At 40.1% G+C, this 26,777-nt stretch overlaps 1 long non-coding RNA gene across 2 annotated transcripts; it reads right to left on the bottom strand.

Moving 5' to 3' along the window:
- Positions 1–8,240: 8,240 nt before the first annotated feature.
- On the bottom strand, positions 8,241–15,579 carry LOC122460173. 2 transcript variants are annotated; one of them, XR_006281286.1, is made up of 4 exons: positions 15,329–15,579; positions 14,992–15,166; positions 14,213–14,303; positions 8,241–9,948 (listed from the first exon to the last, which is right to left on the bottom strand). It is a non-coding gene; the product is annotated as an uncharacterized LOC122460173 (long non-coding RNA). The 2 variants fall into 2 exon arrangements; XR_006281285.1 differs by lacking the exon at positions 8,241–9,948 and having other exon boundaries at positions 13,099–14,303.
- Between the last annotated feature and the right edge of the window lie 11,198 nt (positions 15,580–26,777).

Genomic DNA, 26,777 nt, shown 5'->3' with positions numbered 1-26,777 from the left:
TTTGATTCATTTAAGATTTTTATGATATTTGACTCTGTTTTTTTTCCCTACATATAGTGCCACTCCCCCACCAGCATGACCTACTTAGTCATTCCTATACAGTTTGTATTTAATATTACCATATCCCATTGACTAACATCGTTCAACCAAGTTTCTGTGATGCCTATTATATCAATATTCTCATTTAATACCAGGCACTTAAGTTCACCCATCTTAGTATTTAGACGTCTAGCATTTGTATACAAGCACTTGTACATTTTGTCAATAATTAGTTGTCTGCCATCAAATGGTGTAATTGAATGGGACTCTTTCATTTGACTATTTCTCTTCAGTTCTTACCTGTACTTTATCAACTTTTATGCTCTCCTCTTTACTAGGATATAGTGTCCCCTTTAATACATTCTCCCCTAAGGGATGTCTCTGAACAAAACATGTGCTCCTCTGTACCCAACTCCCATATTCCATATCAACAGACTGAAATATGACATATTTTAGGGGAAAGTGAGTAGTTAAGCATGTTGATGTTTGTATATACAAACACCCATTTCATCACTGTACTGGAAAATATAGCTTAACTTAATTTTCTATGGAATTTGAAGAAAGTTTAACAGTCCCAATTGTTTTCTGTGTTAATCAGTGTGAACCTGAAAAAATTACATGCCTTCTAAGAGAAAAGAATCAGTCCACACTTACTGAAAATTTTTTTCCTTCCAACTGGTGTTCAGAAGAGTGCTACAAGACACATACAAAACCTTATGAGCAGAGAGCGGAGCAGATACCTTCCCACATTATGTCCAGCAAAATAAAATAAATAATAATAATACTTAATAATATCTCAAAGAGACAGTGGTTCACAGATTTGCAAACCTAAAAACCTGTGTTATGCTTTAAACCACCTCAGCTCTTACCAGGTTTATGAACATTAAAAAGTGAACTGCAAAAGGACACTGAAGCCCGTTAACCTGAATGTGTGCCAGCCAGTGTGCCCTCACTGACTAAAGGTGCAGTCACAGCTGAACAGCTAAAAATTAACCTTGCCCTTTTAAGCTAAACGGAGTCATATCACTAACCCCATCTCTGTTGTTACAAAACTGATAACAAAACTCCAATGGGGCATGGTGCTGGCACATAGGGTCTCAGATACGTAGTGTGATTTTTCAGAATCTCTTTTCGGAATAGTCATATAGGTGAAATAGCTGGTACTTATGATTATGCTATTTCTATGCATGTATATTCATCTTGGTATCTGAAGTTATGCATATCAGCTATGTTTACTACATTTGCTCCTGTGGTGATGCCCACAAGGTATTTAGCCAGCACATGAAGGGACAAGTCAAGCTGAATGGCCCATTAAGGAACACTTAATTCACAATGGACCCTGGAAAACGCCTGTCTACACTTAATGGACTCTTTGTGAATGTTCTAACTAGAATATGCGTGGGGGTGATGGCCATGTAACTTGCCCATGAGACTCCAAACATCATCTTTCACAGTAAGAACAGATTTCCCTTTACTTAGCACAAGCTAAAAGGCCCTGGCCTGGAAACATATCCATTTTGCCACTTTCCTGTGCTGGCCTCTTTCCTGCTCCAGCCTTTGGACTATGAACATATACTAATGGGAGCATTCTAATCAAGGGACAGAGGACTTTAAGGTAGTCTGGAGCCTTCATATTTCTTTGATCCTTTTCAGATGGACTTATGAGTTGGATATGGTACAGAGACTGTTCTAGCCTCATTGCTGATTTCTCCCTTGCAATGGACAAAGATCAGATGTCTGTTGACTTTCTCACATGAATCAGCAGCCTTTGATACCTGTGCTATAAGCAACATAGCCCTTGCTTGAGTGGTTTTGTTCTTTCCTCTCCAAATGTCAAAGCCTGTTCCCATTGAACTACATAGCAAAACTCCTTTTGATCTCAATAGGAACAGGATTTGGATGCAAGAGATCAGGGAATGAGATTTTGATCAGTTGCCTATCTGTCCAGAGACAGTTCTCGTGCATGTTCTGCCAGGCTACTTTTGATTGCCCCACCTGTATGTCAGACTGAGGAAAATAATAAAACAATTTGGGCTGTAGTTCTATCAAAGTGTACATGGCACACACAGTTCTATGCCTCTTTTCCATCAAGCCCAGACGGCGCAGCATATTTGCTCTCCTAGTGCCTGGTAGAGAGCAATACTTTAGATAAAGGCAAGCTGGTAGAAGCTTAACTTGGACATAAGGGAGGCACTGATAGAGTGTTAAGGGAAAGTGGGGTGATTGTCCTTTCTATCCTTTCATTTAAAATGTTTTCATTTAAGATCCAGTGCTGCTGGATCCTCAATGACACCTGGAAGTACAGGTGGCACTAGGGGCCCAAAGAATCATTTTACAACTGCATCTGTTTAACAGATGCAGTTATAAAATTTTAGACAGATAAGGGAGGTGTCAAAGAGGACAGGGAGAGCATGGGGGCCCTGGGCTGGGGGCAGGGAGGAGTCACATGGAGGGTCATATGGGGAGGTCACGTGCCCTCCCTTATGTCCCTCTCATGAGTGCAGTACAGTCAAGAAATTATTTCTATGTGCACCACTGCGTATAAGCCTAATGGGGGGTCAGCTGACCAGCCACAGGTGCATTGGCCTCTTCTCTCTTAAAGGGTCACATCACCTGTGACTAAGACAATCAGTTAATTTTGTGTGTGTTTCATTTAATAAAATAGCCATGTTCTCCCACCCCCATCCCCCTGGGGTTTCTAGGGAAAACAAAGCCTTTTTTTTTGTTTTTATTTTGTATTTATTTAGGCTGTACAAAATCACAACAATCCTGGGAGATTCCCAGTTTACCAATGAGCCCCAGCACTTGTTTCTACTCCTGGAATGCCCCAAGATAAAAAGTCAGAATTTTTTAGTCTTTTTTCCTTAAAGATTTCCCATCCAGCAACTAGTCAGACCTCACCTAGCTAAACTTACAAATTATGATCAACAAGTATTCACTGGGAACAGCATCAGGCCCTTTATGTGTATGACTATAAAAGTACATTTACGTGTACATTTTTATACAATGTGTTATGAAGTTTATATTTTAATTAAAAAAAAATTACCACTTACCGAGAAATGAAATCCCTCTAATGGATGAAAGAACATAATTAAAACCACATACATTAAGCAACTTTGCACTGAATTTTCCTTACATGATACCAGATGTGCCTTTTTCATAACTGATATGAACTCTATGTTCACACATTATTAAAAGGGCTACATTTCCAGAGCACAGCAATAAGGACTGAATACCCACAGATCTCTAAAAATTAACAGGATGTGGACAAGTAGCTTTCATGTTTAGCGTTTGGAGAATTTAATTATGTGTTTTACTTAGATAAGATTACTTAGGGTAAGTCTGTACTAGAAACACTACAGCCACACAGCTGCAGCTGTGCCACTGTAGTGCTAAAGTGTAGACACTTCCCATAGAGATGGAAGAGGTTCTTCTGTTACTCTAGTAAATCTACCTCTTTGAGAGATGGTAGCTAGGTCAATGGAAGAATTCTCAGTTGACATTGTGGTGTCTACAGCAGGGACAGGTCGGCTTAATTACATTGGCCGAGATGTGAAATTTTTCACGGCTCTGAGAGATGTAGTTAAGCCAACCTAACTTTGTGGTGTAGACCAGCCCTTACATAAAATACTATCTACAGTATAGGAACCAAAACCATTGATCATGGAGATTGTAGCGTTAAGGGCCTGAAACGTTACTGTATTCCTCTTTTTTACACTAGTGCAACTCCATTAGTTTATATGGTGTTTGTGAGGAACATTCTATCCAGTAAATCCAGCAGTCTAGGTGCTTACCACTGGTATTTGAGTAAAGGTTGGAAGTTATTTTCCCACATTATTTCTGCAGTGACTCACAACAACAATGCCACATCCTCAAACACAGGTTTGCCATTTATAGGTCTCAGATGCCTCAGAGCAGCTGCTGTTTGCAAAGGGGAGGTGTTATCAAAAGGCAGCTATCTAGGACTGTATCTTGAATCTGCAGTGGCAGAGACAAAAGATGGATGGCCAAACAGTTTAAAAATTTGTGTGCCAAAATTACAGACAGATTTTCCATCCTGAATTTAATATCCTGAAAGAGCCTCATACAAACCCAAATGCATATGTCTGCTTCTAACACAACAGGTTTGTTATTATCTAGCATTATACTGAGGTCATGCCTAGAGGCCTTAGCTGAGTTTTGCCATTGACTTCAATGGGCACAGGATCAAGCACTAGAAGCCTTAATATTGCTAGGTACAACTATGTGTTAGGTGTACCCCACCACCCCTCCAGGAACTCCAAGGAGCACAGCTGATGCCAATCCTTTTAAAGAGATGCAGCATGGTCTCCCCCCTGTGAGACCACAGTACTTCCCCTTTATGAGGAAGAGGAAGATTTGGTAATTCACTCTACAAAATGCATTGTGTGGCCCTCTTTGCTGGTATTTGACGAACGGATTCAAAGATAATTCCTTTTACTGCCAAGAGATATTTGAGCCGACTCGATATCCCTATTTGATCCATGCACTGTGGAATTATTTGTCTTTAAAGGAAGCTGAGAGTAGTTGTACAATGTTCAATGCATATGAAAAAAGTTCAAGGTTGTCTTGATAAACTTTTGAACTCTTCTTGCTTCCAGAAAGGAACCCAATCACAAAAGAATTTTTAAAATTATTTGAAACATTTTTAGAAGGTGAGAATGTAAATAATAATAAACAATAACCTGTCATGGTAGTTTGCGAAACATCCAGTCCTAGGCTAGCACTCCACATTTAAAGTATTTGTAAGACTCCCAATATGATACTCTAGGACTGTGATTAATGTCATGTGCCTGTTTATTTTTCCCCTGAGAACCTGAAAGGGTAAAAAAAAGATCAAAACTAAACAAAAGCATATCAATAACAGGAAACTGTTGGTGAGAAATACCCCGATCTTCCTGTATATTCACGTCACCACATTCCCTAGGGACAAAGGTGCATGAACAGCATGGTAAATAATTATGATTTAATATGAGGCCTTGCAGTGCTGTTTACAGTTTAACAACAAAAAAGAATTGTTTCTCAAGGCGCAAAATAAGAAAATAATAGAAACACATATCAATCTAATCAGGAAGTGATGATGTTATGTCTGAGTCAGTTGCTGAAAACAGATTTTAATGTGTCAGAGTATCAATTCGATATCTACATGCAGACCAAAGAGAGAAATCAGTAAGAAGATAATTCATTTAGTTTTGAATGCTAATGGTTTGTATCTGATCATTTTACAAAAAGGTAGGAGACAGAATTGTCCTAGAAGAATCACCATAGCTATTTGTGCTCACTAATGTTTAGGGAAACTACCACCTGTATTTGTGGAAAACATCTGGGAGTGTTTCTTGGTGCATTTCATTTTCCACAACTAAAAATAAGATAATGGGGAGCAAATAGTAGCAACAGCTGGACCTTTTCCAGAAGATTATATTGTTGAATCCAGCCATCAAATCAGAAGCAAAATTAATTGGTGCTCCATGCACAAAGATGTACATTTATTGTATATTTCAGCGAAAGGTAGTGAAACCTCTTAATATTTTATTAAATATATTTAAGAAACAGAAAAAGGATGTCACTTTTGTAGCCACAGAATATATATTGTTTCTATTGAGTTTGACACCCACATTTTATTGAACTACCGAAAAGAGAAAAGAAAAAGATAATTAGGTAAAAGCCACCCAGAACAATGCATTCTTTGTGAAGACTACCATTTATAGAAGAAGACTTTAAAGTTTTAAATGTGCTTTCAGTCCTTATATACAGAAAATAATTCCAGACTATGGCCTGTAGCCTTTCAGATCTTAAAGCTAAGCAAGGTCAGGTCAGTGCTTGGATGAGAGAACTTTTAAGAAATTGCTAGGTGTGTCTGGAAATAGAGCCAATAATTTAGTAGGTGGCACTTTTCTCTCTCTCACTCAATAGTGAGCCAATGAATTAACATCTTGATTCTATTAAGTACAAGCTTTTGGATGAACTACAAACCTTCATTAAAGCTCCTATGAATGAATATTTATAGAAGATTGTTTGCATTTACCTAGTTCCGCTATATGATTGTCAAGCATAGGAAATACACAGCAAGCAACTGCACTTCAGAAACTTTTAATGCCTCTCCTTGAATTACAGGCTGCAGTTTGTGCTTCTTCTAAATCACACCTCCATCCAATTAAAGCAAACATTCATTCTGTCTGGGATTAATTTTGGATTGTGTCTGCTTACCACCGCATGAATCAATCCATCTTAGTCAGTGCAATGCCAAGCATCTTAACAGATGCTAGTGCTTTTATCTGTGCTCTGCATCACATTCCTCAAAGAGAAGGTTGCCAGAAATGAGAACATACAGGTTTCCCAAAGCTACTGGTGGGAACAATACACAATAGGAGTTGTTTTTTTAATCTTTGGGGATTTTGCCAAGACCAAACCCAATTCCAGTTAAATGGAACACATAGGGTTTATCAAGATGTAGGTCAATGGTTTGTAAACTGTGAACGACATCCTGGATCAGATGCAGCACACACATCTAATTTACAAATATTCTAGGACTGACCAGTTCTTAGATTGATTTCAGTGCTTCCAGTAAAACATGCACAACTAAATACTTTAAAAAATACTGGACCAAATATTACTCTCAGCTGCAGAGTTTATTCCAAGCTATAAAAACAACAACACTTTGATGGCACCTTTCGTTAGAATGTCTTCCAAATCCCTTGTGATCTTTAACTAAGTCTGAGAGTTAGACCAGAATTATATACAATTCCTATTTTACATATGGAGAAACCAAGACAAACTGAGATGACAACAAGTCATTAGAAGAAACGGGAATAAATCACATATGCTCCAATATGGGCTCAGATACTGCAGTCATGAACAGCAGTATAAACCCCTAAGGTTCCCAGTCCCTTGCCATGACGATTAGGTAACATTCCCTGCTATCTTTAACTTGCTGAATGTGTTATATGAAAATAAACATGATTCAGCTTATCAAGTTGCAAAATTCATATTTTCTCATCGCAACCAAATGAAAATTTGTAAAGGTTAGACACATAATTGAGTTGCTTAGTGTTCAGTGAGCTATCACTTATAATATTAACATTAATGAAAAGTGTTGAACTTCTCTGGACAGGGATTATGTCTTTTCTCTATGGAAAATGTCCACTGTGGGTAGTGATTTGGAACTACTAGAAAAAAACATAGTATTACAGCATGTTATGTCATCTAGAAAACATATAATTCACTGATGCCTTTCTCCAATTACACTGTAGTAACATTAAAATATCAGGCTAGATCCTTAGCTGGAGTCACAAGTTTAGACATTAGTCTTTGTGTTCAGTGTTTTAACTAGTGGAAAATTACTCTCAAGTCTCAAGAAAGTTTTCTCAAACATCATTCTTAACAGTGCAAAAGTTCTCTTAACCAGTCATTGTTAGAGTGGTTGCCATTACAAGGCCAACATTTGCCAATGGTGTTTCACTTGGCGAATGTAGAATGATGATCTCTGTATTGAAGGATTAATGTAGGAAGGAAGAATTTAGTAGTCCAACTACTGTATCTGCTTAATCTGGCCATCCAATAAACACACACAAGAGTGTACTAACATATAAGATGCTTATGGGATGATAAACACACCGGCCAAGTGTAACCATGCCTTCGTGGGTCATAACTGAGAATACCTAATTCAGGACAAACTGCTAAGAAATAGGGCAGACATACCCCAAAATTGGTGGTTATTCTCCCATAAGATATACCAAACCAGCAACAAGAGGAAACTTCTATTTCACCACACTGGCTATCAAGAATTCAGAAAAGCAGTCTCCTTAGGCATTTCAGTCCTGAATTCAACACCCAGACAATAGACTTACAGATGAGTGGTTATTTAAAACCAATGTCATCAAACAAAAGGGTTCTTCTGATCCCAAAGGACCAGTCACATACCCAGGTAATATATAACTCAGATTTTACCCAATAATCATGCTTTTGCCAATCCTTTAGTATCTAAAATATAAAGGTTTATTTATAAAAAAGAAAGAAAGGCGAGAGTTAAAATTGGTTAAAGGAGTCAAATACATACAGTAATTGCAAAGGTCTTTGGTTCAGGCTTGTAGCAGTGATGTAATAAACTGCTGGCTTGTTAAGTCTTTGGTTGCTTCCAAATCATTGGAAGGTCCTCAGTCGCTTGGTTAGAATGCTCCCATTAGTATAAGTTCATAGTCCAGAGGTCTGAGCAGGAAAGAGGCAAAATGGAGATGTTTCCAGGGCCTTTTATAGTTTCTGCCATGTGGAGGGAAATCCATTTCAAACAAACCCTCAGCACAGCCAATGGAAAATCACAGGGAACAAGAGGGTGTTTGGAGTCACATGGGCAAATCACATGTCCATGCACGATTTCACTTAGTCATAGCAGAGGCCATTACCTATACTTCAGATGGAACAGGAAAGTCCATTCAGTGTAGACGGGCATCTTCCATTGTGAGCTAAGGGTTCTTTTGATGGGCCACTTAACTTGAATAGACCTTCTAGATGTGCAGGCTAAATACCTTGTGGGTATTACCACAGGAGCTAACATATTTGAAATATAGGTATAGAGCCAATGCTTATAACTTCAAATACAAAAATGATACATGCATAATTATATTCAGCAAGTCATAGCCTTTCCATAGACACCTTACCTGACAACCTTTGTACAAGATTTGTTGCAATTATATAACAGTGGTAGCAACAATGATCTACATGGTCATATTTTAATCAGATAACATCATACCAAGATTTCAAAAATAGGTGCCTAAAGCTGGCTCCTAACTCCATACTTAGCTCTTGTCATGGGAGCTGGCCCTTTCAGGGGAGTCAAGGATCAGCCTACCTGTGACAGGCTCTTGTAAGGCAGAATGAGCCAACTGAGGTGGCTGGTTGGCAGCTAATGAGCCTGATAAAGTGTTACGAGGGGTCAGCTGAGGTGGTTTCTAGACATAGGAAGCTGCGGAGGAGTGGTGCTCAGGTGCAAGGAGAACTCACCAGAGCAAGATGCCTAGAAGGTGTGTTCCTAGGGACTAGGAACTCCCAAATAATGTCTGGAAGCCCAGCCTATCAGAAACTACATGCTGCCTCACAGAAAGCTGCAGCTGATGGATCTCGGCAGACCCCTGGCTCTGGAGAAGGATTCTTTCCAGGTTATGGCAAGAGGCCTGACTCCAAGGAAGGGACCTGAGGTGAAAGAACCCTGCTGGAGGGGAGTGGTGGACCTGGGTGGGAATTGATAAACTAAAGCTGGCTCTGTCTCCCATCTATTAGGCCATGTCTACACTACCACTTATAGTTGGCAAAACTTATGTCACTCGGGCGTGGAAAAACATAGTAACATAAGTTTCACTAGCTTAAGGGGTGGTGGACATAGCTACCGCTGTTCGTGGAGGTGGTTTTATTATGTCGATGGGAGACCTCTCGCCTATTGGCATAGAGCGGCTACACAAGTGATCTTACATTGGCGCAACTGCATCGGTACAACTATGCCACTATAAGCTTGCTAGTGTAGACCTGGCCTTTGCTGGGGTGGAGGTTTTCTTGTATTTTCATTGGGCCTTTGGTTAATAAAGTAGGTTTCTCTGAAGGGGCATTGTTCTGTATGTAAAGCTGCAATTAACTTATTGATAACATTAGGGGAACTGAGGAAGGGAGCACCTACAATGCCACAATTGGCCAGTGGGGGTGCTATGGGTCAGGTCCACCCAGTGAAAACTCCTGATTAACTGGTCTGATTTTCAAAAGTAGAATGTAACAGGTAGCCTCCACTGAAGTTAGTGGGAGCTGCTGGGTATTCAACATTCTTGAGAAAAATTTAAGCAGTAGGGAAGTTCTGTCTTACACTGGAAACTTGAGACCCTCAGGAGTGGGTATCCTGTGAGATAATACCTTCAAAGGAATAAAATTACAGGGTAAGTCACTTTCCCTTTTGTTTCATTTCCCTTTGAGCACTGTTACAGCACTGGGAAGAATTATATATAAAGCAAAGGAGTAGCCTAAATATGTGTGTCCCTGAAACCATGGTGCAATTCAACAGTTATGAATGGGTCCAAAGAAAGGCCTGATCCTGCTCGCATTGGCAAAACTCCCATTGACTACAACAGGTGAAGGATCGGGCCCTAAAAGCCATAATTTATCACCCCAAACATTTTAAGAACCCCCTTATAATGTATGGGGTCTGATAGCCGAGAGATGTCCATAACAGTGTGTATCTGTGAAGTCAAGTGGCCTTGCATTACTAGGACCCACCAGGCTGTCCCTTTCTAGTTTTAATTATTATCATTGGACTGTGTAGCTGAAAGCTAAAGTCTATTTTTTTTAACTGACATTTTAATGGGGACATGGCTATCTGCAACATAACACGATTCAAATGTCAGCTATCAAATGACTAATTTTTCCATAAAACCTCATCCCCACAAAGGGGAAACTAATGCTTTTTACAAACACTGTCCTCTTTAAGAATTGCAAAAATATCTTGTTTAGTGTATCAAATGTCACACATCACAAGTGTCTGGTTTTCCGTTCATAAGCACAGTCAGGAACGAGTGGGAAAGAATGACATATGCTTGCAAATCACACTATGCAGCCTAGAACTGCAAACACAAAGTTCTCCCTTCTGTGTCATCCATTTTCCAGCAGCATACCTCTATTGACTTCAGTGGCTTTACATAAGCATGACTGAGAGGAGAATCAGGCTCTCCAAGAGCAATCTATCTTTCTTCTCCTTCAGGGAAAACATACGCAAGCAGTTAGGCACGAGGTCATTTCTAAGGAGCAGACTCAGAACTGGCACTAGCTTCTACCACCAATCATGAAGAAAACAGAACTGCAGAAACTATTTCTAGTTTGAAGATGTTTGGATAATATCCATCTACAATAGATTCCTCAGGCAGCAAACAAATCAACAGCAAAGAGAAAAGAACCCAAGAATATTGCCAGTTGAAAGTATATACACAATTCAAATGCCATTCAGTTCTATGTCGTGTGAATATAGAATTTAGCGATGCTCATTGAAAATACAAACCTATTTTTCTTTCTATTCGGTTAGCTCTATTTATTAGAGCTAAAGAGAGTGACAAGGCCAAAAATACCCAGATATCCTGTTGCTTAAAAGTTAGTGTTTGCAGTAGAAATATGGGTAGAATATGTTAAAAGAAACCTACAGTTCTTTAATTACTAGAAAACAAAATTCATCTCAGGAAAAACTCTTTCCCACGCAATCTTATTGCAATACGAAAAAAGAATCAGTTTTTAATGGGTGCACTCATTGAGTCCCAAGGGACAGCTACATAAGAGTCAGCTATCTAGGAGGAAGTGCAGGTAACAATTGTATTATTATAACTTGCCCTATGCCAATAAAAAGTTCACTCGGTTTTCAATCGGATTAAATAATTTCCTTTTCTTTTCTTTTTTTACCTCAAAAAATTTTAATAGGGGCTGTGACTGGCATTTTAAAGTTCTGCCTGTAAAATAAATATAATCCCTCTAGCTCACCCAGGCCTTAGTGAATAGGCTTGTAGGTGTGTGACAGTGTGAAAAGCCTATGGCTGACTCTCCACTCTGTGCATTTCGGAACTGTCCCCACGTGGGGTAAACTGACAAGGTAAGAGTTTCAGTATGGGATTAACTAGTTAGCTGGGTGACTCAGCTTGTTAGCTGAAAAGAGTTAAAAGACAGGCAGGAAGTGCCAGCAAGGAGGGAAAAGGCTGGAAAGAAGTGTCAGAGATACCTAAGGTCTTAGAGCCTCTTGCTGCCTATGCCTTGGTAGTAGGTAAAGACTTGGGGAAAAACCTTATGCTATTGGGAACAAACATATAGAAAGTACCTGGCAAATAAAGCACTTGGTGCTGAGCTTGGCACAAGTGTGTGAGGGCAGTTTGCAACAAGGAATTCAGGGTTAGGGAACCATGCTCTGTGACAAGGTGACAAAATAAATGATTAGGGGTCTATTGGCTAGTTACCCCTTTTCTGATATATATCAAAGTTATATGTAAATCAATACCTACCTGAAATGCAAGCATGACACTACAGGTAAATGCAATGAACAAACTCTCTCTCTTTTCTCTATTCAGTCTTTGTGTTTCCCTTGGACTTGTCTCCCCTAATCTGTTTTCCCTGCCTCCCCACCTTCTCTTTCTCCTGGCTCTGTATGTCTCCTCTTCCCATAATCCCCATTTTTCCTTTCTGGTCCCTTGTAAAAGTCAGACCTAACCATTGCTTAACATCCAGGTTCTCTCTGTCTCAATTAATCTTCTTGAGTTTGGCTCCAGTGCTACTGCAATGAAGAGCTTTTCACTTTGAAACTGCTTCACAGGGTGGCTCATCTTCAAAGGACACAGAGCAGCCTGGATACAGTTCAGCAAGCAGTCTTGGAACACAGCACGTTTGGCCCTGTCTCTGCTTGTTATTAATACTAGATCAGCTACACTGGTGTTCTGCTAGGATTCACAGTGGAGGTGGGTCTCTAACTGCAACCATTAATTTTAATACAGTATGAGAATTGCTCTGGGCAGGGTATAGAACATGGTGTTCTGAATGCTATTGATCGCCAGACAGCTGTCAACATGTGGAGTATCAATGGTGCGAGCGTTGGTAGAGCTGAATCTGGAAAAATGTTAGAAAATATCCCTGTTATCAGCAAGACTAAAATCTGCCTATATCTGGGATGTGTTCTTCTGATAGCACATGGTGGAGGGAGAGAAAGGCAGAATATGGCCAGCTGAAGAACAGGAGCGTTACAGTGATTTTGAGACCACCACACAAATAAGAAAGGGAAAGATGTCTCCAATAGCATTTAGAGCACTTACATGTTGTATCGTAAGCATGAGAGACAGTTGCTCTAAAGCAACTATCTTCGGTGATTCGTCATTATCTGGGCTCTTATTCCTCTTGTCAATAGCAATCCTCTAGTGAATGCGAGTAGGCTGATGAGGCTATGGCAATGATCAGGAGAGACACCTGGTGACCATCTAATCCAACAAGACCTATGAACTATGTTATATAGCACAGGGCCAGATAGTAGAATTGGGTGTAATTTACAATTAACTAAATTGCGGAGATCCAGTGATCTTTCACCAGTAATGTCAACAGACAAACACTACACAAAACCCTGCTGAAAAAGAAGGCAACAAAAGATACATGCACACATTGATCAGCTTCTGATGCAAGTCCACACATAGGCTATGTCTATACTGCAACTAGAGGTGTGATTGCAGCTGGTGTAGGCATCCTCCCACTAGCATTAATCTAGCTAGTGTGGCTATAAATTGCAGTGAAGAGGGCTGGCATGGACCCCACTGTGGGCAAGAAATACGAGTATGAGCCCAGGGTTCTGGGGAGGGACTTGGACAGCCCACACTGAAGCATGTGCCACTAGCTGCACTGCTATTTTTATCCAGGCTAGCAAGATTAAAACCTGTATGAGCTGCAGTCACCCTTCTGACTGCAGTGTAAACATATCCTCAAACATCCATATTTTTTTCATAAGCTGACTTTTTCTAGCAATTATAAGAATTTTATCAAGCCAATTAACAAATATATTTCTGCTTAGTTCTTATATAATATTTTTTTCAGCCACAGAAATCAAAAATTTCTACAAATGGAAAGTAAGTACTGTAGAACCTCAGAGTTATGAACACCAGAGTTATGAACTGAACAATCAACCACACACCTCATTTGGAATCAGAAGTATGCAATCAGGCAGCAGCAAAGACAAAAGGGGAAAAAAAGAAAATACAGTACACTACTGTGTTACACATTAACTACTAAAAAATAAAGGGAAAGCAGCATTTTTCTTCTGCATAAAGTTTCAAATCTGTATTAAGTCAATGTTCAGCTGTAAGCTTTTGAAAGAACAACCCTAATGTTTTCTTCAGAGTTACGAACAACCTCCATTCCTGAGATGTTCATAATTCTGAGGTTCATCTGTATCATTACATCCATTTTATAGATGGGAAAACTGAGGCAAAACCTTGCCCAAGGTCACATAACAGGTCAGTAGTAGAGCTTATTTCCTTACGCCCACTGCAATGCTCAGTTCACTGGATCACTGTCCCACTTCATGGGGGCAACTGAAACTGAACTGTCTGAAACTCAGTAAGTCTGGAGTGTGTTTTGGGATGAAACAACCATGCTGCTACAAAAATGTACTCACAGTGTCAAAATGCAACAGCCCAGAATGGAGTGTTCACACAGAGGTGTAGGACAGTGAAAGCTCTGCCAGATTGTATGAGTCAAGTTCATGCCTGAAAGTGCAAGAGGAAACTCTTAAAATTTATGCCAGGCCTCTCAAGAAAATTAAAGGAATTAAAAGATTAAAAATTACATTGCTCTTCCATAAATAAATATGCTGGCAGGAAAATTTTGAACTTCAGGAGATGGTAAATTAGCCATGGCCAATAGAGAATAAGAAAGTAAAGTCAGAAAAATTGATTCTCACTAGCCCCTGCAGTCTGGCAACCATATGGCTGCTAAAATCATTTCCTGCCCCATGCTATGTCCATGTCACCTCAAAGACCTTCATGGCCTTCCCATTTTTCTGTGTATTAAATTCAGACTTCTTGTATTAAAACCTGGCCCCCCTTGAGCCAATAGCAAAACTCCCATTGACTTCAGTGGGGCCGGGGTTCTACCATTGGCTTTGCATTCAAGACCATACGTCACTCAGCTCCAATGGAATGTCATCCCCTCAATTTGACTAATGACCCTAGTTTTAATAGTTTTAATAATCCCTTTGACTTCTCCTCACACAAACTGTCTCAATGCATTTTTCCTGCCACTCTATGTGCCTGCAATCATCCTTCAGAACCTATGTGCCAAGTCACCATCCCAGCCTCATTCAAATTCCTCCTCAAGATCCTTTTCTAGAAAAAGTTAATTAAAAATGTTAAAGTCTCTCTATGGACTCAGTTTCTGTACTCCAGACCATCCTACCTCCTCTCTCAATTGTGCTCCCCTCCTTGGTAATGTCATCATGTCTACATTCTAGATGATTGGTGCTTTGGGTAGAGGCCTTGTCTAATGATTTATTCAGTGAGGTGCCCAGCATATCCTTGGCACAGCTGGAGAACCAGCAGAGAGTCATCATGAAAAGTATAGCATAAGGTGTCTATGAGAAAAGGTGAAGAAACAGACCTTAAATTAGCACAAGATAAAACAAGACATCCAAATCTTAACTGCAATAAAGAGCACAGCCCTAACAAGAACAGTTGTGCCTTTCCCCAGTCTGGTGGATCTCTGATGGTGTAAGGCCAACATACTACATACCTACTCTGCTATCCACTCTGCCACAGGAGACATGCAGGGCAGGGGGGGAGTGTGGCCACAGCGTACTCTACTCCAGTAATCACCAAAAATGTGAACTGCCTTCAGGAGCCCCCAACATGCCAGCACAAGCTAGAGAGAGCCTCAGGACTGGGGGGACAGCTGCTTTTTCTCAACCCTTCATCACCAGGTCCTGCTATGGTGAGCAAAGCTCACCTACACTTGAGAATTTGGGCTCCTCAGTAACACACATACAAATGCTTCCTCTGAAGTTAACATGAGAAAGGATGACAGAATCTGTTCTGCAAAGGGCTAAGAGGGGGAAAAAATAGAGGGTGATTACTCATTGGTGTTAATCTAACCATTTTAATAAATCCAAAGCAGTTAATGTCAGGAAGGCATATAACAACCCACAAAGACACTCAGTAAGTGCCACAGACACATTCTAGGAACATCTGCCCAAGATCAGCACAGGATAAGAGTGCAAAGCAGGCACTGAAGCGCTCAATAACAGTTGCTAGTGATAGCAAGGCTGAATTTACAATAGGAGACAGTTTCTACACAGCAACGGTGAGAAATTATTGAAGCTGCAACTTGATAAGCAACCTCAATTGCAGAGCAGAAAGCAGCTGCTGATTTAACGCTAATGGCAGGAGCCACATGACTTGCAGCAGAACAGTTTCAGAAGCTTCCTTCACTTCTGGAATATTTTTAGAAGCAGGATGTGAAAAGCATGGATGTGATCCTAGATTCAACCAGAACAGAAGCAATAATAATAAAGGCAATTCTTATAATCCAAAGGGGCATTTAATGACAGGAAAAGGATCTATAACCAGACTCAAAAGGATTTGGATTGTCTGATGCTTGGTCAGCAGATGAGAAATGAAGTTCAATGCAGGGGTGCTGGAACTATTTGTATAGTAAGGGTGCTGAGAGCCATTAAAACAAACTGTAAGCCCTGTATATGGTGGAAACCACTTCAAGCCAGGGGGTATGGTAGCACCCCAAACATCCCTAGTTCTAGCTCCTATGTTTCAATGTGGACAAATGTACATTAATTAGCTTGAATAGAAGTCTCTAAGACAGGGATCGGCAACCTTTGGCACGTGGCCTCTCAGGGAACTTTGCTGACAGGCCCGGACGGTTTGTTTACCTGCAGCATGTGCAGGTTCGGCTGATCACAGCACCCACTGGCTGCGGTTTGCTGTTCTAGGCCAATGGGGGCTGCGGGAAGCAGCGGCCAGCACTTCCCTCGTAATTATCTACACACTGTGCATTTTTCTCTAATTAAAAGATTAATTAACTAGGACAGAAACATCCTTTTTCACCTTTTCAGGGACCAGCAGCTTTGTTATTCCTGATAAAAATTGGACACGAAGTTATACATCAAAATCAATTTTATGAAAACTTGCAGAATCCACATCATATAATTTCTTAGGCAGCTGAACTGCATTTATTTGCACTTCTGTGAAAAATGTGATTAATTTTGACAGCAAGTACGTGTAATAGGATCAAATAAAATATGTCTGTTATAATGTTATAGAATAATTTGAATTAGAGGCAGGAAACAGCGGCTACTGGCTTTGACCTTTTCCCCCTGTAAGACATAAATGAAACAAAAATATCCACTTCAGTTTACATTTAAGAGCCCACAAAGTAGAAAGCAGCAACAGATGTAGAAAATTTGATGATCTTAAACTGACTTTGGTTACCACATGATTTGGGAATATTAGCTCAGAGAAAGCATGGTATAATATTTACTCTTTTAAAGTAAATTATAGTAAAATTCTCCTAACAGAACAATGAAAAGCTTCTTGAAAGTAATGATTTGAACATGAGAACTATAGATTTTTGGTCCACATTTTCAAATCTAGCTGTCTAAAACTAGGCTGCCAAATTACATTTAGTCACCTCAGCAAGCGGACTTATTTTCAAAGGTGCTGACTTCATGGGAGCTACAGTTGCTTAACACCATTGAAACTCAGCCATTTTAATATTGGCACATAACTCTAAAATGTTAGCCCAGAGCACTTTTATTCTATCTGCTTCACCAACAAAAGTGTTGTTCCTAAATGGGCCACTAATGGATTAACCTAATATTTTCCCTTTCCTTTCTTCCTCCTCCCACTCACAGTTGCCCATTGTTGCACTTGCACATGGAATGGAAGGGGGAGAGGATTGTTATGGTCTTTACTTCCTGTGTGCATACATTCCACAGTCTTGGACCAGCCTCTGAGAAACCACGGTCTCCTGTGTAGACGAGATTTACCCTAATGGTAGAATGATCCATTGTATTAGAGGATTGGAGTTGTCAACCACAGTCTTCGTCCCAGAGCTGTAGATTACCTTTTACATGTGCTGAACTCAGGCCATTGAGCACCTTGAAGATAAGAGACCTTGAATTTGACTCAATACTCTCTAGGGAGCCAGTGTAGTTCATCTGAAAGATGTCACACAGTAGACTGCGTGGAACTCAATTATCTACCTCAACAGGATAATGCATGGTGGAAGAAATCTGTCCCTGTGGTGCTAGGGAGTCCATTGGTGTTTTGCTTCTATCATGCTTTAAACACAAAATATGTTGAAGAGTTTGTCAAAAATGTGAAAAGCCAGATTGTGTCAGGCCCCTACATCGGTGGACAAAGAGGTGGGGGCAAGATGCCTTTCTCCCTTCTTATGCCCCTATAGGACCAATTGCTCAGCTGATCACAAAGACATTGTGAAGTTAGTACAGTTAATACTACTAGCCACTTAAAAATGTGCAGGGAAAGTGAGAGGGAGACATGGCAATGCACCTACTCCTTGCTCTACACCTGGCAGCAAAGTCAAGTGCATCCTTCATTAATTAAAAACAGGCCCTGTGCTCCACAAACCTCTTGAAGATATTGTATGTCCTAAGGTACAATGTGGCAATGCACCCACGGTCACCCCAAGGCAAGGCTGTGTTTAAAAGGCTCAATAGAATCCCAAGATATTTAGATCAAGTGTCAAATTTGGACGCCTAATGTCAGGCACCTAAATCTATATTTAGGCACCTAGGGTGGAATTTTCAAAAGTGCCTAACTGATTTAGGAGCATAAATTCCATGGACTTTCCATGGAACTTTAGAAGACATAGAATATCAGGGTTGGAAGGGACCTCAGGAGATCATCTAGTCCAACCCCCTGCTCAAAGCAGGACCAATCCCCAATTTTTGCCCCAGATCCCTAAATGGCCCCCTCAAGGATTGAACTCACAACCCTGGGTTTAGCAGGCCAATGCTCAACCCACTGAGCTATCCCTCCCCTAAACTTGTGTTCCTAAGTTTAGGGGGAGGGATAGCTCAGTGGTTTGAGCATTGGCCTGCTAAACCCAGGGTTGTGAGTTCAATCCTTGAGGGGGCCATTTAGGGATCTGGGGCAAAAATTGGGGATTGGTCCTGCTTTGAGCAGGGGGGGTTGGACTAGATGATCTCCTGAGGTCCCTTCCAACCCTGATATTCTATGATTCTAAGTCACTTAGATACTTCTAAAATCCCAAGTCAATAAGTAGCCTAATTGTTAGAGGTGCTGAGCATCTACAGCCACCTCTGACTTCAACATGAATTTAGTTGTCCAAGTCTGAAAATTTTAGATGGAATGCGTTAGCTTTTAATTTTTTTTAATGGGAATTGAGGATGCTAAATCCTTGCAGGAGATGCACAGAATTTTCAGAATCAGGACCTTAATAGTATTCCAGTTTAACTCAACAAGAGATTTTCTCTACTTCATTCCTGTATGCTGGCTTTAAACAACTACCTTACTACAAAAATAGACAAGGCTTCCATTAACACAGCATCCTTTTTTATTTTCTTTGGCTTGTTAATGGAATCTTTGTTAAACTGGGATTTTAGAACTTGTGAATAGAATATTGGTTGATCCCACGTGAACTGAACAATACTACTTTACTGTTTCTTCTATTTTCTCAGAAGCTGGACCTAAGCATGATTTTATTTGATAAGAAATTATTTACCTGAGAAAATGTTACATGATCGTTTCTATTCGGCAACCTAATGGCTCCATCTAGTGGTCTTGGGGCCCAATTTTTTTTTTTTTTTTTTTTTTTTTTAAAAGGATAGGTTTGGGCCAATACAGTTTTTACATTTGTTTTGGGGAGAATATAAATTGTATATGAAGAACTGCCTGTTGCTGGTACCAGAGGTTTCCAGAATTATTGACTCAGTCATAGGTGAGTTACTTTACCTGTCACTTCATTCACAAAATACGAGTACCTTTCCTAGACCTGAAGAAAAGCTCTGTGTTGCTCAAAAGCTTGTCTCTCTCACCAAACAGAAGTTGGTCCAATAAAAGATATTACCTCACCCACCTGGTCTCTAAAACATGAATAGGATCACTTGCCATCTGATAGCAGAAACGGGTGACATGGTATCGATGCTGTCAAAGGACAAGAAAAACTGAAGCCAAGTGAAAGGAGGAAGATTAAAAAAGGGCAGTAAGAAATTAATTCCATGTAATAGTAAATAATAAAGATGAAAACCTTATTTTAATGTAATAGGTGCATTGCTCTTACATCCGCTATTTTTTAGCAGTGCTGTTAATTTCCTTTTGCCAGTGTAGGACTTTGCATTTATTAGCATAGAATGTTTCCTGATTGCTTGCAGCCATCACTACTTTAATCTTTCCTGGTCAGTTGGTAGTAGTTGGGTCTGTCCCCCTGTATGTTTGCTACATTTCCAGTGCTGGTGTTGCCTGCAGATTTAATCTCAGATTAATCTGAACCAAATAAAAATCTGACATGAAGCAGATGAACAAGGTGCAGAGAGGTTCTTGGGTTTTGGGGTGATCTATAAGCTACAATCCTGGTCCAAGCAGCAATTGCCAGGAAGTCTCGCTGTTTGGAGACAGGGTGTCATCACTGAAGCAGCTCACTGGATCAACAGGAAATACTCCACATTTCATGGTCTGAGCCATTGGCAAAATTGGCACATAGTATACGATACCGCACAGTCATAGCACACATTCAACTCTAAATAGTCTTTAAGTGTCTGATGTTAAAATTGGTAGCTACAGTTCTCCTACAGTTATGGAAAAGAGTCCATTAATTCCTCTCCCATGGGATCAATGTTTGATCCAGCATTATCACTTTCCCCACACTCTATACCAATATAAGATTCTCAAACATGGTCTGCTAGTGAATGGGAGATATGTAACTGAATGGGTACCAGCACCGTATCAATCAGTGACTTTATTCACATGACAGCTGCTGTAAAATTCTTTAAACCTTTATATCTTTGCATAAGTTTGTTAGTGCACTGGAGAGGGAATTGAATTTTTTAAAAGTATCATCACTGATCACCATATGTAACACACTGCAATTCTTAAATAGGTGATGTTTTGTTGGGTAGTTCTATAGTAGCTCTTGAGGTAGCAAAAAACAGTCACAGAGAGAGCCACAGTTGCAGTAACAGCATTAATTAAGCTTTGATTTGCCAAATAAGCAGGTGTAGGAACCCCAAGAGTTTTCACTATGTTTAAGACAGTTTTTGCCTAAACTACTCATCTATGGTAGTAGGCTAAGGCAATGAAATGTCATTTATATGTACAACTGCACAAAATGTGTGACTAATTGCAGTGATAAGACTGTTGGTAGCTAGCCATCTATTGGAGTGAGTTAAATCCTTGATCAGAAAACACAGAGTATTACACGGACTGTTCTATCATGATCCCCATAGCTCCTGTGTCTGTCAAGGTAAAATCAGAATTATAATTCTCAATATTACTTACCTCACAACTCAGTATTCTCCCCCCCACTCAGGACTCTCAGGACTTTGGGCCAGCTTTGTAAAGGTATTTAGGTGCCTAATTCCTAAAATCAGACCCTTCCTACTTTGATACTCTTCTAGTTGTCTCTGATATTCCTCTGCTATTCTGGCCCCTGACATCTTCTCTTCTGTTTCCCATGCCTCTCTTATAGGCTCTATCCTGAAAGTTACTGGGTACCAATGAGAGTTGAAGGCACTAAGGCCCAGATCTTCAAAGGTATCTAGGAGCCTAACTCCCATTAATTTCAGTGGGAATTTGAGGATCTGGGACTCAGTACCTCTTAGAGTCTTGGCCACCTTACAGGACTGCTTCCCTCTGCTCTAACCTCTTCACTGAACTATATTATAATCGAATAATAATACTAATACAAATAAATGAAAAATTCAAGATTTATTTTTGCATTTCTTTCTGCCCTAGTTTCCTGCACGGATTTGTTCCAAAGTAAATGAAAAACAGCCTTTATCATCATCTAAACAGCTTCCCTGCAATAGCACAGGAGACAAAGTGACACAGATATTGTGTCACTGTTCAAAGTCTGTATTTGAACACGTGTTGGAAATATGGGTACATATTACCCATAGATTACCCGTAGATTCCCTTTTTAATCACTTGTCTTTGCACACCCTTGGACACTCAGAGATAGGGTTAAAGCATACATTTAATTTGGAGTGTGACGCTGGCTACAACAGAATACCTGTTCTCACTTTCAGGTGACATTGTAAACACGAAGCAGGAAGCATATCATTTATATGATATTTGCATGGTTTTTTCCCCTTTAAAATAAAAACTAGAAATTATGTTCCTCGTAATTTTGAGCGTCTGCTGAATAAACATGGCAACATGGCAAGATGATGATAAATGTGATATGGGCTTCATCATTAGGACCTTCCTTATTTCATTATGCAAGTCGATGCTACCTTTGGAACCTGCAGCATTCTGAATACTGCAAGAAGAAATCAGATATTAATTTCCAGATGTCTATTCCAGAATGCATAGATGTAACAAGACTCAGAAATAGTCTATTTCATATGTTTTCTTCATATTTGTATCAGTCTCTTTCTATCTGCATTGCTGTATTTCTTTTAAGATTATCAGTGCACTAAAAGACTCTTGTGTTTTTAAACGTATTAGTATAAGCTAATTAGCTAATAAGCTATATTTTGTAGTTGCAGTAATGATACATAGTATCTTAGGTCTAAAGTATTTCTCTCTGTGTTTGTTTATATTATACATTTAATAGCCCTTAGCGAGCAGTCATTTTCACTGGTTCCCCTGCACTCTCAGTCTATTTCTTCTTAAGTTTGTATGGATCTTTCACACAACCAAAGAGACAGAAAAAGTTTGAATTAATAGTAATATGGTGTTGTAAACCCACTAACCAAGGGGAGGGCAAACTATGGCCCTTGGGCCGGATCCGGCCCGTCAGGGTTTGTATCCAGCCCGCGGGATTGCCACCCTCATGGAGCCAGGGGCCCCACACTGCTCCTGGAAGCGGCCAGCACCACATCCCTGCAGCTCCTGTGGGAGCGGAGGGGAGGGGGACAGAGGGCTCCGCCCCCGCAGCTCCCATTGGCCGGGAATGGGGAACTGCAGCCAATGGGAGCTTCAGGGGTGGTACCCGCAGGCCAGGGCAGCACACGGAGCCCTCTAACCCCTCATCCACCCTGGGCTGCAAGGATGTGGTGCTGGCCGCTTCCAGGAGCGGCGCAGGGCCAGGGCAGGCCGGGAGCCTGTCTTAGCCCTGCTGCACACTGCTACTACCCTGGATCCACTCCAGGTAAGCAATGCCGGGATGGAGCCTGCACCCCGAACTCCTCCTGCACTCCAACTCCCTGCCCTGAGCCCCCAACCAACTGCCCTGAGCCCTCTGCTGCACCCTTCACCCCTCATGCATCCCAACCCCTTGCCTTGAGCCCCCTCCTGTACTCCACACACCCTCCTGCACCCCAACCCCCTGCCCTGAGCCCCCTCTACACACCCAGATGTGGGCATCTGGCCAAAAAGTTTGCCCACCCCTGCACTAACTTGTCAGAGGGATTCAGGGCAATGTAGCATCTGACATCACTTGTAACTCATTTTTGTCATTTATTGGATGGGTAATTTATTAGTGCTCACAGAGGTAGTGTGTTGAGAGTAGACTGCTGAGCAAAAGCTGGCCTCTGAGCCAATCATATGGACATATGCCTAAAAGGGTGAGCAAGAACAAAAAACAGAATTTTTTATACTCTGGATTTCTGCCTCACAGACCAGACAACAGGAATCTTTGAAGAAACACATCCTGCCACAAGTTCAAACCATGAGGGATACTTGGGCAGTAAATATGAAAAGAGACCAATCATAAATAGGCCTGTCAATTAACTCAAGCGATTAACTCAAAACATTAATCTCAATTAAAATTTTTTAATTGTGATTAATCACAGTTTTAATTGCACTGTTAAATAATAGAATATCAATTGAAATATATTAAATATTTTTGGATGTTTTTCTACACTTTCAAATATATTGATTTCAATTACAACACAGAATACAAAATGTACAGTGATCACTTTATATTATTATTTTTATTACAAATTTGCACTGTAAAAATAACAAACAAAAGAAATCGTATTTTCAATTCACCTCATGCAAGTATTGTAGCACAATCTCTTAATCATGAAAGTGCAACTTACAAATGTAGATTTTTTTTGTTACATAACTGCACTCAAAAACAAAACAAAGTCCACTCAGTCCTACTTCATGTTCAGCCAATCACTCAGAGAAACAAGTTTGTTTACATTTATGGGAGATAATGCTGCACACTTCTTATTTACATCACCTGAAAGTGAGAACAGGTGTTTGCATGGCAATGTTGTCGTTGGCATTGCAAGGTGTTGATGTGCCAGATATGCTAAACATTTATATGCCCCTTCATGCTTCGGCCACCGTTCTAAAGGACATGATTCCATGCTGATAATGTTTTTTAAAAAAAAGTGTTAATTAAATTTGTGACTGAACTCCTTGGGGGGAGAATTATATGTCTCCGGCTCTGATTTACCCGCATTCTGCCATATATTTCATGTTATGGCTGTCTCGGATCACTACCACGCACATGTTGGTCGGTGTGGAGCATGTTTTCAGAAGTCTTAAAAGTCTTAAAAGAGCAATACTCTGATGAGGAAACTACAGAGCCCGAATCACAAAAAAGAAAATAAACCTTCTGTTGATGGCATCTGATTCAGATGATGAAATGTGCATTAGTCTTCACTGCTTTGGATCATTATTGAGCAGAACCCATCATCAGCATGGACGCATGTCCTCTGGAATGGTGGGTGAAGTATGAAGGGACATATGAACCTTTACCACATTTACATAAACATCTTGTGATGCCAGCTACAACAGTGCCATGTGAACGCCTGTTCTCAGTTTCAGGTGACACTGTAAACACAATGTTTACAAAGCAGGAAGCATTATCACTCATAAATGTAAACAAACTTGTTTGTCTGAGCAATTGGCTGAACAAGAAGTAGAACTGAATGGACTTGTAGGCTCTAAAGTTTTACACTGTTTTATTTTTGAATGCAGTTATTTTTTGTACATAATTATACATTTGTAAATTCAACTTTCATGATAAAGAGATTGTACTACAGTACTTGTATGAGGTGAATTGAAAAATACTATTTCTTTTTTACAGTGCAAATATTTGTAATCAAAAATAAAGTGACCACTGTACACTTTGTATTCTGTGTTGTAATTGAAATAAATATATTTGAAAATGTGGAAAACATCCAAAAATATTTAAATAAATGATAGTATATTATTGTTTAATAGCCTGATTAATTGTGGTTAATTTTTTTAATTGCTTGAGAGCCCTAATTATAAACCTTCAGAGCTGCAGAGACCAGGCTGAAGAGCATGGCAGCTCAGTTATTGAATTTGAATCATTGTGTGACTTTAACTACATAGTGCAGTCATCAGCTTCTCAAAAAAATCACAAAGTGGTGGCTACAAACCTTTTTGCCACAGAAACACAGGCAGAGACGCCTGGAAAATTGGATGCATTCCCAAAAATATTTATGTGATTCTGGAATGCCACCAGGGAGAGAAAGAACAATGAGAATTTCTTTAACGGATGAGCTTATTTTGAGTTCTAAGATCTGTCCCTATATGGATTAAGAAAGGCTTAAAAACACTATTGAATCTCTGTGGTGAATCTGATAAAATAGGCACCCTCCGTTTCTAGATTATTGGATGTTCAGAATTCTTGGAGCCTCTTGAGGTTTTAAAGTTACCTCCACTCATTAACCCTATATCACACAGGTAAGAGGAAACAGCCGGAGTAACAGACATTCCAGGAGAAAGCCACACTAGCAATCATATTATATTCCAGAAAGTTTTTAATTCCGCAGATGATTAATATTTGTTCTAGGATACAATATCAGAAATTAAAGATGTAAACAACTTGCTAGGTTGTGTTATTCCCTGACATGTTCCCATTCTCCTTTATGGGCTGGGCTCCCTGGTTGGTCTACATTCCCACAATGCACTGCTGTGTCCCTCCTCCTTGGTTCATCATGATTTCAATAGGAGTTAGGTACCTACATGCTTATGAAAATTCTACTACATGCCTGTCTGCCTCTTTAGGGTGCCTAAATACCTTTACAATACTGGCCCTCAAGAACTTAGAAGCCTACGGGTAACATATTTTTAAGTGTTTAAGGCTATGTCTACACTACAGCCTATGTCGGCATAACTTATGTTGTTCAGGGGTATGAATGAATCACCCCCTGAGTGACACCAGCATAAGTGCTCACAGAGTTGGGTTTTTTATGTCAATGGGAGAGATCTCTCCAGCTGGCATACAGCGCCTTCACCAGATGCACTGCTGCACCACTGCAGCACTGTATATGTAGATCTGGCTCCAGGTACAGATATTTAGAAATATTTATGTGCCTAAAGTAAATGGGACTTAGGCACCGAATGCATCCGATGAAGTGAGCTGTAGCACACAAAAGCTTATGCTCAAATAAATTTGTTAGTCTCTAAGGTGCCACAAGTACTCCTTTTCTTTTTGCGAATACAGACTAACACGGCGGCTACTCTGAAACGCATGTACCTTAGGCACTTTGAAAAGCCCACGAACTGCCAATCTGCATCTCTAGGCACCTAAATACCTTTTGTAAATCTGAACCTAGGAGTCCATTTTCAAAAGTTACTTAGGAGCCTAAGTTGCACTGAAAGTTAATAGGATTTAGGGTCTGAAGTGCCTAAGCCATTTTTGAAAATGAGACCAAGTATGGAGGTGGAAGATGAACTTGTACAACTCCCACTTTGCGAAGGAATGTTTAGAGAGATGCACTTCCCCAAGGCTCAGTTTTCCCCATGATTCTCCTGAACTGTGCAGATCTGCATTGCCACTTCCTGTGCCTTTCCACCATGCACTAGCCTCAGATGCATTAACCTGCATTATTCCAGGTTAAATCTCATTGTGCCAAAACCTCCCACTTTAGTGTCACCAGCAAATATAATTAACATGTTGTTTACCTGGTCCCCACCTTCCAGATTTTTAATTAAAATGTTAAGTAATATCAGGGTGAACACCACTCTCAGTGGTTTCCCACTGGATACTCTCCACTCAAGTCAATACATGCTATTAAAAACATATAAAGAGGACAAAAT

Source organism: Dermochelys coriacea, chromosome 5 (assembly GCF_009764565.3).
Source record: "Dermochelys coriacea isolate rDerCor1 chromosome 5, rDerCor1.pri.v4, whole genome shotgun sequence".
NCBI classification, from domain to species: domain Eukaryota; kingdom Metazoa; phylum Chordata; order Testudines; family Dermochelyidae; genus Dermochelys; species Dermochelys coriacea.
This window is presented reverse-complemented; position numbering and strand designations above follow the sequence as displayed.